The sequence below is a fragment of the Piliocolobus tephrosceles genome, chromosome 21 (genome assembly GCF_002776525.5).
Source record: "Piliocolobus tephrosceles isolate RC106 chromosome 21, ASM277652v3, whole genome shotgun sequence".
In the NCBI taxonomy this organism is placed as follows: domain Eukaryota; kingdom Metazoa; phylum Chordata; class Mammalia; order Primates; family Cercopithecidae; genus Piliocolobus; species Piliocolobus tephrosceles.
This window is the reverse complement of record NC_045454.1, coordinates 29,638,944-29,655,086: the sequence shown is the minus strand read 5'-3', so window position 1 is coordinate 29,655,086 and position 16,143 is coordinate 29,638,944. Positions and strand designations below refer to the sequence as shown.

Sequence of the window (16,143 nt, the reverse complement as noted above, 5' to 3'; positions counted from 1 at the left end):
CCAGGCTGGTCTTGAACTCCTGACCTTGTGACTCACCCGCCTCGGCCTCCCAAAGTGCTGAGATTACAGGCGTGAGCCACTGCGCCTGGCCTGCCTGTTTTTCTGTTCATAGAACGCACTAATGCTGAGAGGAGGGCGGGGGGCGGGGGTGGTATGGGGAAAGTGCCTGTGCTTTATCCAATCATTGGCGCTGGCGCGGGAACCGCTCAATCAAGCGCACAGTTGAAGAGGAGGGCGTGGTTTCCGCCATTTGGCGGGGCCTTTGTCGCTCCCACCAGAGCTTGGGATCTGTCTCCTCTCTTCTACGTTCTTCACCTCGGGAGCCCTTGGTGACTCTGTGACGGCCTCTGTTGCCCTGTGATCTGCAGGTCGGGAGAGACGCACAGCTAAGATGCCAGGACATCCTGAAAGCTGGGAAAGGGTGAGCGTGCGGGGTTGGGGCATCCCGAGAGGAGAGAGCGGGCTGCGTAACCGGCGGGACTGGTCTCCTCACGGCTCCCGGGTTTCCGACCTGAGTCCCTGCTGGCGCAGTTCCGCGCCAGGCCCCTCTAGCCGCAAGATGGCGGCTGGGCCCGCAGCCGGGACCCCCGCGTTCCGCCCCGTCCCTGCGGCGCCCTATCTGGAGCTCCCTGGGCAGCTCTGCGCGCAGTCCCCAGTATTTCCCAGATTGTTCAGGCATGCCAGGCGGATCATCAGGGCAGAATCCTGACTCGGTGTGTGCGTGGCAGGAGCTGCGGCAGGTGGGGCTCCCAAGTCTCTTTTCTTAAACATTTTGTTTGAGACGGAGTCTTGCCCTGTCGCCCAGGCTGGAGTGCAGTGGCGCGATCACTACAACCTCCGCCTCCCAGACTCAAGCGATTCTCGTGCCTCAGCCCTCCGAAAAACTGGGATTACATACCTGCGCCACCACGCCTGGCTAGTTTTATATTTCTAGTAGAAAAAATGGTTTTGCCATGGTACAAGCTGGTCTGGAACTCCTGTCCTCAAGTGATCCGCCCGCCTCGGCCTGACCGGGAAATAGAAACCTGAACTCAGTGACTCCAAGCTAAGGATAGTTTAGTTCTGCCTGCAGAGCCTCCCCTGCAGATGTCCCAGCCTGCTCACAATAATCATGGACAGAGCCTTTATGCTTAGAGAAGCTACAGAGCTCAGAAAACCTGTAAATCCACAGGCAGACGCAGTTGGGATTGGCACAAAAATGGGATTGGGAGGCTCTTTCTGGGAATAGAGTTGTTATTGTTCTGAAGTTGTTTCTAGATTTTGTGATATATGACAAATTTAGATTTAGGTAAGTAGGGTTTTTTTTTTTTTTTTTTTTTTTTTGGCCAGGGTCTCATTCCGTCACCCAGGCTGTAGTACAGTGGCACAATCTGGGCACACTGCAACCTCTGTCTCCCAGATTCAAGCGATTCTTCCGCCACAGGCTCCCTAGTAGCTAGGACTACAAGCAGGTGACCCGACGCCCAGCTAATTTTTGCGGGGTTTCACCATTTTGGCGAGGCTCTTCTCCAACTCTGGACAAGAGGTGATCCACCCACCTTGGCCTTCCAAAGTGCTGGAATTACAGGTGTGAGCCATTTTGCCTGGCAAGAAGTTACTTCATTTTTTTTTTTTTTGAGACGGAGTTGCTCTTAGTCGCCCAGGCTGGAGTGCAATGGTGTGATCTCGGCTCACTGCAGCCTCCGCCTCCCGGGTTCAAGCGATTCTCTTGCCTCAGCCTTCTGAGTAGCTGGGATTTCAGGCACCTGTCGTCATGCGCAGCTTAATGAAATTACTTAATTTTAAAGGAGTATTGCAACAAGGGGAAAGCACCAGTTATAAGATATTGAAGAATTTTAAAGGTTAGAGAAAAAAGGACTTTCTTTCATAAGGAGAAGAAAACAAAGTCAGAAAAAAAGTGGGAAGGGGAGGGAGGGATAGAACATGGTGAAAGCAGATGCTAGATTAGGGAATATTTTACCCAGAAGTCAGCCTGGTTTTTTTTTGTTGTTGTTTGTTTTTTGTGAGATGGGGTCTCGCTCTGTTGCCTAGGCTGGAGTGCACTGGTGCGATCTCCGCTCACTGCAGCCTCCGCCTCCCATGTTCAAACAATTCTCCCACCTCAGCCTTTCAGGTAGCTGGGATTAAGGCGCACCACCATGCCCGGCTAATTTTTTGTGTTTTTAGTAGAGATGGGGTTTCACCATGTTGGCCAGGCTGGTCCGGAACTCCTGACCTCAGGTGATCAACCCTCCTCGACCTCCTAAAGTGCTGGGATTACAGGCATGAGCCACCACACCGGGGCCAAGTCAGCCTGTTTTTAAGAGGAACATAGGCCGGGTGCGGTATTTTTAATATAAAAATACAAAATATTAGCCAGGCTTGGTGGCACGCTGTATTCCCAGCTATTCGGGAAGATGAGGCAGGAGAATAACTTGTATCTGGGAGGTGGAGGTTGCAGTGAGCCGAAATTGGACTACTGCACTCTAGCCTGGTGACAGAGCCAGACTCGGTCTCAAAGAAAAAAGAGGAACATAAAGGGGTTGTGGTTGGGTCAAAATTTGGGAGCCTGAGGAAAGAAAGAAACCTAAGCAAAGTTTGATTAACAGGTATTTTGTTCTGACTACTAAAAACAAATGTATTATTTAATTGTTTATAAGGCAAAAAAATAGTAATTTAGACAGTCTGTGGCTTCATGATATCAAAAATAGCAAGGGTGTTTCTTTGCAGTAAGATGCTCTTGAAAAACACAAAGTTTCAGGAATTTCTTTAATCACTGCTCTTACCTGCCCACTTCATCTTCTACCATGAGTTTTCTTTGCCCTGTACGTTTCTTACATTTAGCTTTTCCTGACTTGTATCTTTTATAACAAACTGGTAAATGCAAGTATAATGTTTTGCTAAGTTCTGTGAGTAGCTGTATCATTATTTAACTTGAGAAGATTATGAGAGCCCCCAATTTATAGGAACTGGCTCAGAAGTATAGATGAGCCCCTAGGAATTGTGACTGGCATCTGCAGTGGTGGCAGTATTGTGGGACTGAGCCCTGAACTTGTGGGGTCTATGCTGACTCAAGGAGGTATCAGAATTGAATTACTGGACAACCAATTGGTGTTGAAGAATTGGTTGCTGTTCAGCAAACTCCACACATTTGTTGTCAGAAAAAGAATATCATAGATGTTTGAGCTGGAGGAGACTCTTTGTTTCTTTGGGAAGGGGAACTCTTTTCTCCTGTACACAGGCTGTCACAGTACACATTGTCCTGTGATTCCAGATCTCTTCCCAGGGAGAAAGGGGACTGCATGCTTGGAAGAAAAGAGTTCTGAAAACAGACTCCCTGCCCTCAACCACCAATGATTTCCGCCTACTCATGAACATACCTACTAGGAATGGGTGTGGCCAGAACCTTCACAAAACAAGAGGACTTGACCTGAGGAATGACTCTATAGTGCCTTTGCCTCTAAAATTTCTCACCAAAGAATTTACACAAGTGCCTCGAGAACTCCTGGATTATTCCTACCACAAACCCTGAACCTGAAGCAGCAACCTGGTCTCTCTATCACCCTGGGCTTGTGGATTATCAATCATAATCTCATCCACCTGCATGGACATGAATATGTCAGAACATAGCCCTGCCTGAATCAGTATCTATAGCATAAACCAGTCTTTCCAGCTACCATGCACTGTCCCCTACTCATGGGTCCTTGATAGCCCCTTTCCCTCTTCTATCTTTTACTTTTCTACAAACCCTTTCTGATGTACACCGTGTGCCTCAGGTGCCTGAATCCAGCACCTACTGGGAGTCAGATGTCCATGAGTTCAAAATTATGGCCCTAGACCTGGCTGTCATAAGAACAGATAAAAATTAGAAATACAGGCTTCATCCTTGAAAATAAAAGACTTTTCTCTTTCCTTTTCTTAAAGGATTTACTTTAGAAAACTTTTTTATTTATTTATCTATTTATTTATTTATTTGAGACAGAGTCTTGCTTTGTCACCCAGGCTGGAGTGCAGTGGCACAATCTCAGCTTACAGCAACCTCCACCTCCCAGGCTCAAACAGTTCTCCTGCTGCATCCTCCCAAGTAGCTGAGATAACAGGCATGCGCTACAATGCCTGGCTAATTGTTTTTTTATTTTTTTATTATTTTTTTTGAGACGTAGTTTCACTCTTGTTCCCCACCCAGGCTGAAGTGCAGTGGTGTGATCTCGGCTTACCACAACCTCCACCTCCCTGGTTCAAGTGATTCTCCTGCCTTAACCTCCTGAGTAGCTGGGATTACAGGCTTGTGCCACCACGTCCAGCTAATTTTGTATTTTTCATAGAGATGGGGTTTCTCCATGTTGGTCAGGCTGGTCTCAAGCTCCCGACCTCAGGTGATCCACTTGCCTCAGCTTCCCCAAGTGCTGGGATTATAGGCGTGAGACATCACACCCGGCCCTAATTTTTTGTACTTTTAGTAGAGGCAGAATTTCACCACATTGGCTGGGCTGGTCTTGAACTCCTGACCTCAGGTAATGCATGCGCCTCGGACTCCAAAAGTCCTGGGATTACAAGGGTGAGCCACTGTACCTGGCCAGAAAACTTTTATATAAGTCTTTTCTGCCTACTTGAAATATATACAAATTATTCTAACTGCTAAGTAGGCTTTTTGTCAGTATTTTTGACTCAGGACTGTCTGTTTTTAGAACCTAGGAATCATTTATTTAAAATGTAAATAGCAAAGAAAATAGAGCTTTATTCCATTTTCTGTTGGAAGATAGGAGTTTACCTTTAGCACAGTCCTGGCTCTAAGTTTCAAAACTACCTCTCATGAAGACATAAGTTTATTTTTCCTTTAAATATAGCCAATTAGCAACCAGAGAAGACCTCCAATTTTTAGGTGAATTTAAGATAAACTGTATGTGACAAATGGTGCTGTCAAGTCTTCTACCTGAGAACTAATTATGGTAGCTATTTGCAATTGAGTGTCTTTGCAGTTTCTTAGCAGTTTGCTTATAATGCCTTTTACATTCTGTTGTAATTCCGTAATAAAGTTTTTTTTTTTTTTTTTCTGTTCTCCAATTGTGGATAATTTTTCTGAGGTTTCAGATAATTTCTGTTTATAATTATGCTTCTCTAAGTTTGTCCAGAATTACTAAACAGGATATGAACACATAATGTGCCCACCATGCTTCATTCTGTATGGACCAGTCACAACACACAATTGTGCAATTGGGCTTCCATTCACAACACACAATTGTTCAGTGAAGTGCACACTGCCCTCAAAGTCTGCAGGCAGAATGGCCTTTCTTCGTATCTGGGATCTACAATCGTTAATAGCATACTTTTACCAGATTTCTACAAAAATTACTATAGGGCAACAATTAACTATTCCAGCTCTGTCTTTCCATGCCCCTGGCATCTTCAGATGTGAAACTCTTTCAAATACCATGTGGCCTGAAAACCCAACCAGGTTCACACATTTGCATTGAGTAAACCTGATAATCTAAACATTTTGCTTATTCTCTTGCCCAAATGCCTATGCATGTGGCAAGGGTGCCTTTGCCTTGCTTTTCTGCCCTCCTAAACCTAAATCTGCAGTTCCAAATTTTGAGTCCAGCTAATAGGGTTCTCCAGTATGTGTTGGTGCAGTCTTCATGTGGGGGTTTCTCCTCCACTTTTCCTCTCCTCGCTGTAACACAATATGGATCCAAGTTAATGGTACCTAGAATCCACACATAAGGGCTGAAATCCACCTGGGATTCACAAGACAGGGCCAGGCTTAGGATCTTGTCCAGTGAACTTTTAAGATTGTGTGAGTAGCTCCTGGTGTAAACTGAATCTGGTAGCAGAATCTCTAAGAGTAAAGAAGCACCTTAGCAGAAGGAAGGCAGGGCCACAACTGTCCAGAGCCATGAATACAACTCCATTTCCTATGTGTGAATTGTATTACTGGAGAAAGTTGTTTTTTTTATTGTTGTTGTTGTTTTTAAATGAGACAGAGTCTCTCTGTTGCCGGGCTAGAGTGCAGTGGCATGACCTCAGCTCACTGCAACCTCTGCCTCCCAGGTTCAAGTGATTCTGCTGCCTCAGCCTCCTGAGTAGCTGGAACGACAGGCATGTGCCATCATGCCTGGCTAATTTTGTATTTCTAGTAGAGACAGGGTTTCTCCATGTTGGTCACGCTGCTCTCGAACTCCTGACCTCAGGTGAAATGCCTGCCTCGGCCTCCCAAAGTGTTGGGATTACAGGCGTGAGCCACCGCGCCTGGCCAAGGAAAGCATTCTTGTCCTTGTACCCAACAGTTAGCTGAACAGCTATAGGTAATATCAGATCAGGATCAAGAATTAGAGGCAGTTTTATTTTTATTTTTTAAGTTTTTGTTATTTTTTATTATTTTTTGAGATGGAGTCTCACTCTGTGGCCCTGGCAGTGCAGTGGTGCAATCTCGGCTCACTGCAAACTCCACCTCCTGAGTTTAAGTGATTCTGCTGCCTCAGCCTCCCAAATAGCTGGGATTACAGGTGCCCACCACCATGCCTGGCTAATTTTTTATTTTTAGTAGAGATGGAGTTTCGCCATGTTGGCCAGGCTGGTCTCGAACTCCTGATCTCAAGTCATCTGCCCACCTCAGCCTCCCAAGGTGCTGGGATTATAGCCATGAGCCACCGTGTCTGGCCAGCTGTTTTACTTTTTATTCTGGCCCCACAGAGTCGGCCTGAGTCTCCTCTGTTTGAATAACTTTTGGAGCGTCAGCCCAGGGCCACTACAGACCCTTTCACTAGCGCCTAAAAGTCTGAGGCATTTGGGGGTGTCCTGTGCAGACTGGGGTCAGGTTGACAACACAGTCCAATCTTCCTCTTATCTCAAACAAAGAAGAATGAGTAATCCAGGGCTTGTTTCTCCCCTCATGGAATGTTCTTATTTGACATCCAAATGGGAGTTGCTCTCGTTTCCTGATACTTGGGTGAAGAACAAGTAGGAGGTCTGGAGGCTCAAATTGATAGGTAAACACATTGCTTTTATTATTATTATTATTTGCCGTTAGAAGAACAGGTGAAACAGTCATGGGCTCTACTATTCAGGAATTATTATTCTAGAGCCAATAAATACATGGTTGAATTAAGAGTAATGTGATCAGAATGAAGAAGGGAGTTGCACAGAAGACTTGGGCTTTATTTGGGACACTGTTCTTACGTTGTGAGTTCTGATGTCACCACCTGAAGGGACATCATAGAAGACTTGATACAGTTATTTCTATTGCTTTTCCCTTGTTAAGAATTGTTTCTAATATAGTTTTTATAGAAAGTACTATGTGTTTTGGTTAAATCGGTTGTTAGTGTGTCATGCAGAATAGAGATGAAGCTTAAACCATTAAAATCAGAAAAATTCTGGGAGTCAAACTCTTGTTGGTCCAGCTTAGAAAAGATAGAACACAAAATAAGCCAGCAGCATAGAGATGAGAAGATGAGGGCCAGCTCCCTGCCCCAGCCCTATCCAGACCTACCCTCTTTGAGCCTTGTCCAGGTCTGACCCACACTGAAATCTCCCCTCACAGAACCAATTAGAGGAGATCAGACTCCTGTTTGGAACAACTATCAGATCTGCAGAAGTGTGAAACAGGTGTCTACCCTTGGTGTCTCTTCAGAGCTGGAGCTCACAATTTTTCCAAACACAAAAGCAAATAAATGGGAACAAAGGAGTATACATTTGATTAATGTCTTTCTTTCTCAATGAAACCTGTGCTTACATTTTACACAGCAACCTGTTTTACACTTCTGCAGATCCAATCTGCAGTCATGAGTCTTTCCACAGTCATGAGAAAGTAAATAGAAACACAACAATTAAAAGTCTCTCTACTTACCCCTTCCTTTCTATATCCCTCCTATCTGTGTGTATTTAGCTTTTATAGTGATAGGGAAACCAGAAGAAATAGCCTAAGCCGTCATCTAAATCCTACTGGGAATTATGAGACACTTAGTACCCACCTTTCAAAGTTTTTTGAGGCTTAGCTGACACCATGCGAGTTTCCCAGCACAGTATATTATAGCATATTTGGTGAGCACATAGTACAAGCTCAATAAACACCGTATTAATGTTTGTGTACATGTTGTTGTTCAAATGCAGATGTAGACATTACTACATTCTCCAGCCTTCTGTAAACTTTAAAAAGCTGACGAAGCATGTGATTCTCTGAGATAGTTACTTGTGGTCTTCACTGTAACAAAAAGTATTTGTGTTGCAATAATGGTATTAGATGTAAGGGACTCTGTATGCTGTGCCTGCTTTCTCTGAGTGCTGGAGAGCAACATCAGCATTAACAGGGAACTTTTGATAAACAAGCTAATTTCTGGACCCCTCCAAAATCTGCAGAATCACATTAGTTAGAGAGTGGCTCAGAATACCAAATGAACTATATGCACATCAAAGCTTGAGAAGCAATGGTCAGCTAAGTGGTTCTTAGCCCAGGCTTCCAGTTAGGATTACATGACTAGTTTGAAGAAATATCAGTACCTGTGTCTTCCCTATAGGTTCTGTTTTTTCATTAGTATATTCAGATTAGTATTTACTTTTCCCTCCACCAATATCATAGCAGTAATTATGGGCCCGTCTGTGCATTGGCCTCTGGATCAAATTTGTCTAATTACAGCTTACACTAACTTTATTCATCTGGCTAAGGTGTTTTCTGCCAAGTTTCTTCTCTATAAAGGTATTTTTCTCTTTTATTATGAAATGAGTATCTTGGATGGATAAGTTTCCTAAGTGAGGTTTATAAATTGTCACATTTAATCCAAAAACTCTGTTTCTTTTTCTTTTTAGGTTTTTTTTTGTTTGTTTTTTGCTTATAGCTTGCTTTGGAGAACAAATGATCTCGTATTCGTTGACTGTAGATATCAGCTTTTGAAACTGGAAGTTCTAAAAAAGGCATTAGTTTTGTAGGTTTTTATTTTATTTCATCTTTATTTTACAAGCATACACTTTACTTTTTGTATTTGCAGAGAAAGAGAACAAAAATTAATATATAACTAATATATCATCTTAAAAATCTAAAATATAATATGGCACATAAAGCCAAAAAAATTTCTTTTGTTGTTTTTTTTGAGACAGAGTCTTACTTTGTCACCCAGGCCGCAGTGCAGTGGCACGATCTCAGCTCACTGCAACCTTAACATCCTGGGTTCAAGCAATTGTCCTGTCTCAGCTTCCCGAGTAGCTGGTACTACAGGTGCATGTCACCACGCCTGGCTAATTTTTATATTTTTACTAGAGATGGCATTTCACTATATTGGTCAGGCTGGTCTCAAACTCCTGACCTCAGGTGATCCACCTACCTCGGCCTCCCAAACTGCTGGGATTACTGGCATGAGCCACTGTACCAGCCAAACCAAAAAATTTAAAAAAACACCTGATTCAGTAACAATAGCTCTTAATTTAGTTTATATCATTAAATGTTTTGATCTTCATCCTTGTTTTAGGAAACACAAAAAAGCATACACAAAAAGGCTTATAATTTTTATACAATTTAAAATATTTCTTAATTTCATTTAAATAGAAATGTTCTACTCTCCCACTTTTCATATGTACATAGTTACCATTTCTATGGGTGTATGCATAAAATGTAAGCATCATTTGATCAATTTTCTGTTGTTGCCTTGTTTATATACTCAGTTATGAAAACTGCTCTGGATGTTGTTTTACAGTTATCTCTGTGTATTGGCTCATAAGTCCTTTTGAGATAAATTTCAAGTCAGATAAATAGGGGTAAAACGCAAAGCTCAGCTGGGCATGTTGACTCACGCCTGTAATCTCAGCACTTTGGGAGGCTGAGGCAGGCAAATCACAAGGTCAGGAGTCTGAGACCAGCCTGGCCAACATGGTGAAACCCCATCTGTACTGAAAATACAAAAAATTAGCTGGGCATGGTGGTGGGCGCCTGTAATCCTAGCTACTCAGGAGGCTGAGGCAGGAGAATTGCTTGAGCCTGGGAGGCGGAGGTTGCAGTGAGCCGAGATTATACCACTGCACTCCAGCCTGGAGACAGAGCAAGACTCTGTCTCAAAAAAAAAAAAAAAAAAAAAAGAAAAAAAAACACAAAAATAGCACTCAAAAATGTATATTCTTTTATTGATTCCTGTTTAGATTTTGTTTTATATGTACATATTTCTGCTAGTTTTGTGGATCTTACTCTATTTCCACAGAATTACAGAATATATTTACTGTGTTTAAAAGTATCTTATTTAATAACTCAGGTCACTCATAAGTCAGAACCAGTTCTTCTCTTTTTTATTTCATCTTGGGTCAAATTAGGAACTCTACCCTTGACTGCATGGTCAATGTGTTATTTATTTTTATTACAGAAACTGTTGACATTCAGGGATGTGGTCATATAATTCTCTCTGGAGGAGTAAAAATATCTGAATCCTCAGCAGAATATGTATAAAGATTTGATGTTAGAGAACTATGCATACATTGTCTCTGAGTTGGAATAACTTGCCTTCAGAATATCTAATGTCTAATAACTGTGATACCCTACCTTGTTTTAACCTGATTGTCTCTTGTAGCTGAGAGAGCTGGACAGACTCCATTTTAGTTTCTTCGCTTGCAGCCCCGTTACCCCACTCCCTTACAGACATAACTAGTGCAAGCTGACTCCAAACACATCCAGGAATACACTTACTGATAAGATACTGAGGCAAGCTGTACCAGCAGCTCCTGGGAATGCATTCGAAGCCCCTGCGTTTATCACTTTGTGATAGTTTAAGCCCCTGCACCTGGAACTGTTTATTTTTTCTGTAACTGTTTCTGTAACCATTTATCTTTTTAAGTTTTTGCCTGTTCTGCTTCTGTAAAATTGCTTCAGCTAGGCTCCCCCCTCCCCTTTTAGACCAAGGTATAAAAGGAAATCTAGCCCCTTCTTCAGGGCCGAGAGAATTTTGAGTGCTAGCCGTCTCTCGGCCACCGGCAATAAAGGACTCCTGAATTAGTCTCAGAGTGTGGTGTTTCTCTACAACTCACTGGGTTACAACACAAGGGCTTTATTTCTTTTCTTTTTAGAATGTCTCCTTGGGAGGTAGTGCTTTGTCTGAGTGAATTTCAGAGTTTTGCTTTCAGAAAAAAAAAAAAAAAATGTAAGTTTGTTGATGTAGAAAAAAATCTTCCTAGTGTTTCCAGCCCTCCCCTTAGTTTTGATTCATTCAAACTTGAAAATGAAGCTTAGAATTTCTAAACTTAAAATACTTCCTACATATTCTAAAGAAGCTGGTAGGAAACAGTGTTTCGGGGAGTAATTTTTAAAAATCTCATATAATGTTCCCTTTTCTCTACTGAGCACAGTACTGAGCTGGAAATTACAGATCCTCCAGCATGAGTCATCTGACTTTTTATTAAAAAACAGCTCTTGCCATCTCTAAGCTGGACCTGGTGACTTTTTTGGAGGGAAAGAAAGAGCCCTGGACTGTGAAGAGTGAGGAGACTATAGCTGCACAGCCAGGTAAGTGGGAGTAAAGATGGTAGGTGGCCTGGGTGAGAGGTTCGAAGGTCAAGAAGCCAGATTTTTTTTTGTCTTCCTTTATTTTGTTATTATATATATATATATGTGTGTGTAGAGATCTGTTTTATGTACAACAATTGATTTTATCAGATAATCAGACCAAAGCATTCCACTGGTAATTTTCCCTCAAATCAATTCAGGTGAAATTAGATATTTACGCACTTCCTGGGCTATCAAAACTTGAGATTTCATTATCAACTTTAGTTCTGAAGCCATACACACAATTCAAAATATACATTAACTAGGTTAAATCAATAAAAGTGGGCTGAAAGAAACCACAGGATTCAAACAATGAAACCGTGTATTTTGTTTGCATGAGAGTCACAATGTGAACAGCAAGTGTTTCACATATCTCATAGCTCTTCAGAGTAGAGGGAGTGGCTTCTGAACATCTAAGGTCATTACACAGCAGGTGGGCAAACAGCTGATGTGGTCTCCTGGAGGCTTCAACCAGTGCTAATTTCTTCTCTGCCTCTCCGTTTTTAGGTTCTGTTTTTTCATCTTTCTTCTTTCCTCTTTTTTTTGTCCCTTGAGATAGAGTCTTGCTCTGTTGCCCAGGCTGGAGTGCAATGATGCAATCTCAGCTCATTGCAATCTCTCAATCCTACGATCAAGTGATTCTCATGCTTCAGCCTCTGAATAGCTGGCATTACAGTCGTGCGCCATGATGCCTGGCTAATTTTTTGTATTTTTTTAGTAGAGACAGGGTTTTGCCATGTTGGCCAGTCTGGTCTCGAACTCCTGACCTCAAGGGATCCTCCTGCCTTGGCCTCCCAAAGTGCTGGAATTACAGGTGTGAGCCACTGCGCCTGGCCTCCTTTCCTATTTTCCTATTTTTTTCTCCCTTTCTGTCTCTTTCTTTCTGTCTGTCTTTCCCTCTATTTCTCTCTTCCTTTTTTTTTTTTTTTAATATTTCTCTCCTTTTGTTTCTTTTTAATTTTTTTTTCCTTGTAGAACTTGGTTTCTTTTTTTCTTCCTACCTTTCTTCTTTCCTCCTGCCTGTTTTCTTTCTTACTACACGAGCATGCCATCATGCCTGGCTAAATGTTTTATTTCTTGTAGTAGAGATGAGGCCTCGCTATTTTCCCAGGGCTTGTGTCAACAGCTAGTCCTTCCATTTCAGCTTCCCAAAGTGTTGGGATTATAGGTTTGAGCCACCATGTTCTGCCCACTTTTATTTTCTTCTTTTTCCTTTTCATTCTTCCTTTTTCTTTTTGCTCTCTTTTCTTGCTTGCTTGTTTCTTTCCTTCATTTCTTTCTTTCTTCTACATTTTTCTTTTTTTCTTTTTTCTTTTTTTTTTTTTTTGAGATGGAGTTTCACTCTTGTTGCCCAGGCTGGAGTTCAATGGCACGATCTCAGCTCACCGCAACCTCCACCTCCCTGGTTCAAGTAATTCTTCTGCCTCAGCCTCCCGAGTAGCTGGGATTACAGGCATGTGCCACCATGCTCAGGTAATTTTGTATTTTTAGTAGAGATGGGGTTTCTCCATGTTGGTCAGGCTGGTCTCGAACTCCTGACATCAGGTGATCCGCTCGCCTCAGCCTCATAAAGTGCTGGGATTACAGGCGTGAGCCACTGCGCTGGCTCTTTTTTGCTTTTCTTTTCTTTTCTTTTTTTTTTTTTGTTTTTTGAGATGGAGTCTCGCTCTGTCACCCAGAGTAGGTGGGAAGCTCTCAGACTTAGTTGCCAGAGGGACGGCTTTGGGCGCGAGCGCCACACATGGCCGTCAGGGTGGACCCAGTGGCTTCCTGGTCAGGCCGTCAGGTGACCAGATGTGGACTGCGAGCTGTGGCCAGTACCTGAGGCCGCTGGCCTCATGTTTGGGTTGATCAGAGATTGAAAGCTTAGGAAGGAAGGCTAGCGGACTTAAAGGCTGGCCGCTGAGGTGGGCTACCTTGGGGGAAATAAGTTTCCAACGGGGACAGCTTCAGGCCACAAGCGCCACACACGTGGCCTGTAGGGTGAAACCAGTGGGCTTCTGCCTCCGCCATCAGCTGGCTTTTCCTTCTGGCTGCCAGGTCTACAGGATGTAAGCCACAAGCGTAGGACTTGGTTGCCAGCTTAAAATGTTTAAGATGGACCAGATGGCTCTAGCTGGTGCAGTACCGCTTAGGTCCAGCAGAGAAGTTCAGTGATGGTTCACTGTGCCCTCTACCTTCCTGGGCTCATGCAGGTGATCCTCCCATCTTGGCCTCCCAAATAGCTGGGGATCTGGGGATCGTTCTGTTTGTTTGTTTGTTTTTTTTTTTTCTAGCCCCACTTTGAGTTTGTTTCCACAGTACATTGAGTTCTGTAGGTTTTTGTTTTTTTGGGTTTTTTTCTCTCTCTCATGCTCCTTCCTGTATACTGAAGTTGCTGTTGTTTTAGATTTCTTTCACCCAGGCTTAAGTGCAGTTACCTGATCACAGCTCACTGCAGCCTTGACCTCCCTGGCTCAGGTGATCCTCCCGTCTCAGACACCCTGCCTCCTTAGTAGCTGGGACTAAAGATATACGGCACCACACTGGCACATTATTTTGTATATCTTGCTTTTTATTTTTGTAGAGATGGAGTTCCATCATGTTTTCCAGGCTAATCTCAAACTCCTGCAGTCAAACGATCGCTTGGCCTCGGCCTCTCAAGGTACTGAGCTTATAGGCGTGAGCCACCATGACTGGTTCTGTCTTTCTCTACCTACCTACCTACCTACCTATCAATCAATCTATCATCTATCTCTTTTTTTTTTTTGCTTTTTAAGAAGAGATGTGGTCTTGCTATGTTTTTCAGGCTCTGGTGTTTTATGTATGTGTACGTGTATATATTTTTTAATTTAATTATTATTTTTTAATATAGGTGTTGTCTCACCATGTGGCCCCAAGGATGGTCTTAAACTCCTGGGCTCAAAGTATCCTCCCGCCTTGACCTCCCAAAGTGCTGGGATTACGGGCATGCGCCACCGTGCATGGTCTGGTCATATTTTTGATGTGTTGATTCTTTCCAGTCCAGATGTATAATCTCATCCCTGAACATGTCTGATGGTGTGATTATGACATATGACTTTACCTGGCAACAGAGTGAGTTGATGCTCCCTCCTGAGCCCAGCCCACAGAAAGGATTGTGACATATCGCTGCACCCAGAATTGAGGTGATGTAACTATTCCACTGCCCTGGCACTGCCCACAGAAGACATTGTGACATATCGCTGGGTCTTGTACCCAGGTGGTGTGAATCTTCTCTCCAGCCTTGGCTCTTCCGCATGTGGCCCATTGTGACATATTACTGGGTCCACAACCCAGGTGATGTAACTCTACTGCTTAGGCCCTGCCTATAGAGGACATTGTGACATATCCCTGCATCCATCACACAGGTAATGCAGCTCTCTTCTGCTTGGCACGGACTCACAGAAAGGATTGTGATGTATCACTGGGCTCAGCACCTGGCTAACATGACTTTTCTCCTCTTCCTAGGTTTTTGCCCACAGGGGATATTGTGACATGTCACTGGGCCTAATACTAAGGTGACATTACTCTTTTGTCATGGCACTGCCCTCAGAAGGCATAGTGATGTATTACTGGGCCCAGAACAAATGTGGTATGAGTCTCCTGCCTGGACCCTGCCTACAAGGTGCATTGTAACATACCTGGGGCCCTTTGACTATTTTATTTATTATATTATATTTTATTTATTTTAATTTTATTTTTGAGACAGAATCTCACTCTGTCACCCAGGATGGAGTGCAGTGGCGTGATCTCTGCTCACTCAACTTTTGCTTCCTGTGTTCAAGTGATTCTCCTTCCTCAGCCTCCTGAGTAGCTGAAACTACAGGTGTGTGCCACCAAGCCCAGATAATTTTTGTGTTTTTAGTGGAGACAAGATATCACCCTGTTGGCCAGGCTGATATCAAACTCCTGACCTCAGCCGATCTGCCTGCCTTGACCTCCCAATGTGCCGAGATTACAGATGTGAGCCATTGCTCTTGGCACCCATTGACTATTTTATGTGACTCTTCTCTCTTACCTGGACATTGACCAAAAAGAGATTGTGACATATCTTTGGATGCAGCACCAAGGTGATGTGACTCTCCTCTCCTGCCTGGGCCTTGCCTATAGAATAGAAAGTGACTTACTGCTGAATTTAGCATACAGGTGATATGATTCTTCTGCTGACTCCCAGAAGTCACTGTAACATACGTCTGGGCCCATCACTGAGACTGTGTGACTCTCTTCTCCTTGGGACCTGTCCACAGTGGGGATTGTGACATATTGCTTGGCCAAGCACCTACGTTATGTGACTTTTTATTTATTTACTTTTTACGACGGAGTTTCGCTCTTGTTGCCCAGGCTGGAGTGCAATGGCACCATCTGGACTCAGCTGGGGTTACAGGCATGCGCAACCACGCCTGGCAAATTTTTTTTGTATTTTTAGTAGAGACAGGGTTTCTCCATGTTGGTCAGGCTGGTCTCCAACTCCCAACCTCAGGTGATCCGCCTGCCTTGGCCTCCCAAAGTGCTGGGATTACAGGCGTGAGCCACTGCACCTAGCTTCGATATGATTCTCTTCTTATGCCAGGGCCCTGCCCACTGGAGTTATTTTGACACATAGCTGGGGCCAGCTCAAATGTTATGTGACTGTACACTTCTTCCTGAGCCCT

At 43.5% G+C, this 16,143-nt stretch overlaps 1 long non-coding RNA gene across 1 annotated transcript; it reads left to right on the top strand.

Moving 5' to 3' along the window:
- The first annotated feature begins 219 nt into the window (after positions 1 to 219).
- On the top strand, positions 220 to 15,137 carry LOC111529525. The gene is made up of 4 exons (XR_002727455.2): positions 220 to 421; positions 11,357 to 11,452; positions 14,494 to 14,859; positions 14,960 to 15,137. It is a non-coding gene; the product is annotated as an uncharacterized LOC111529525 (long non-coding RNA).
- The last annotated feature ends 1,006 nt before the right edge of the window (positions 15,138 to 16,143 follow it).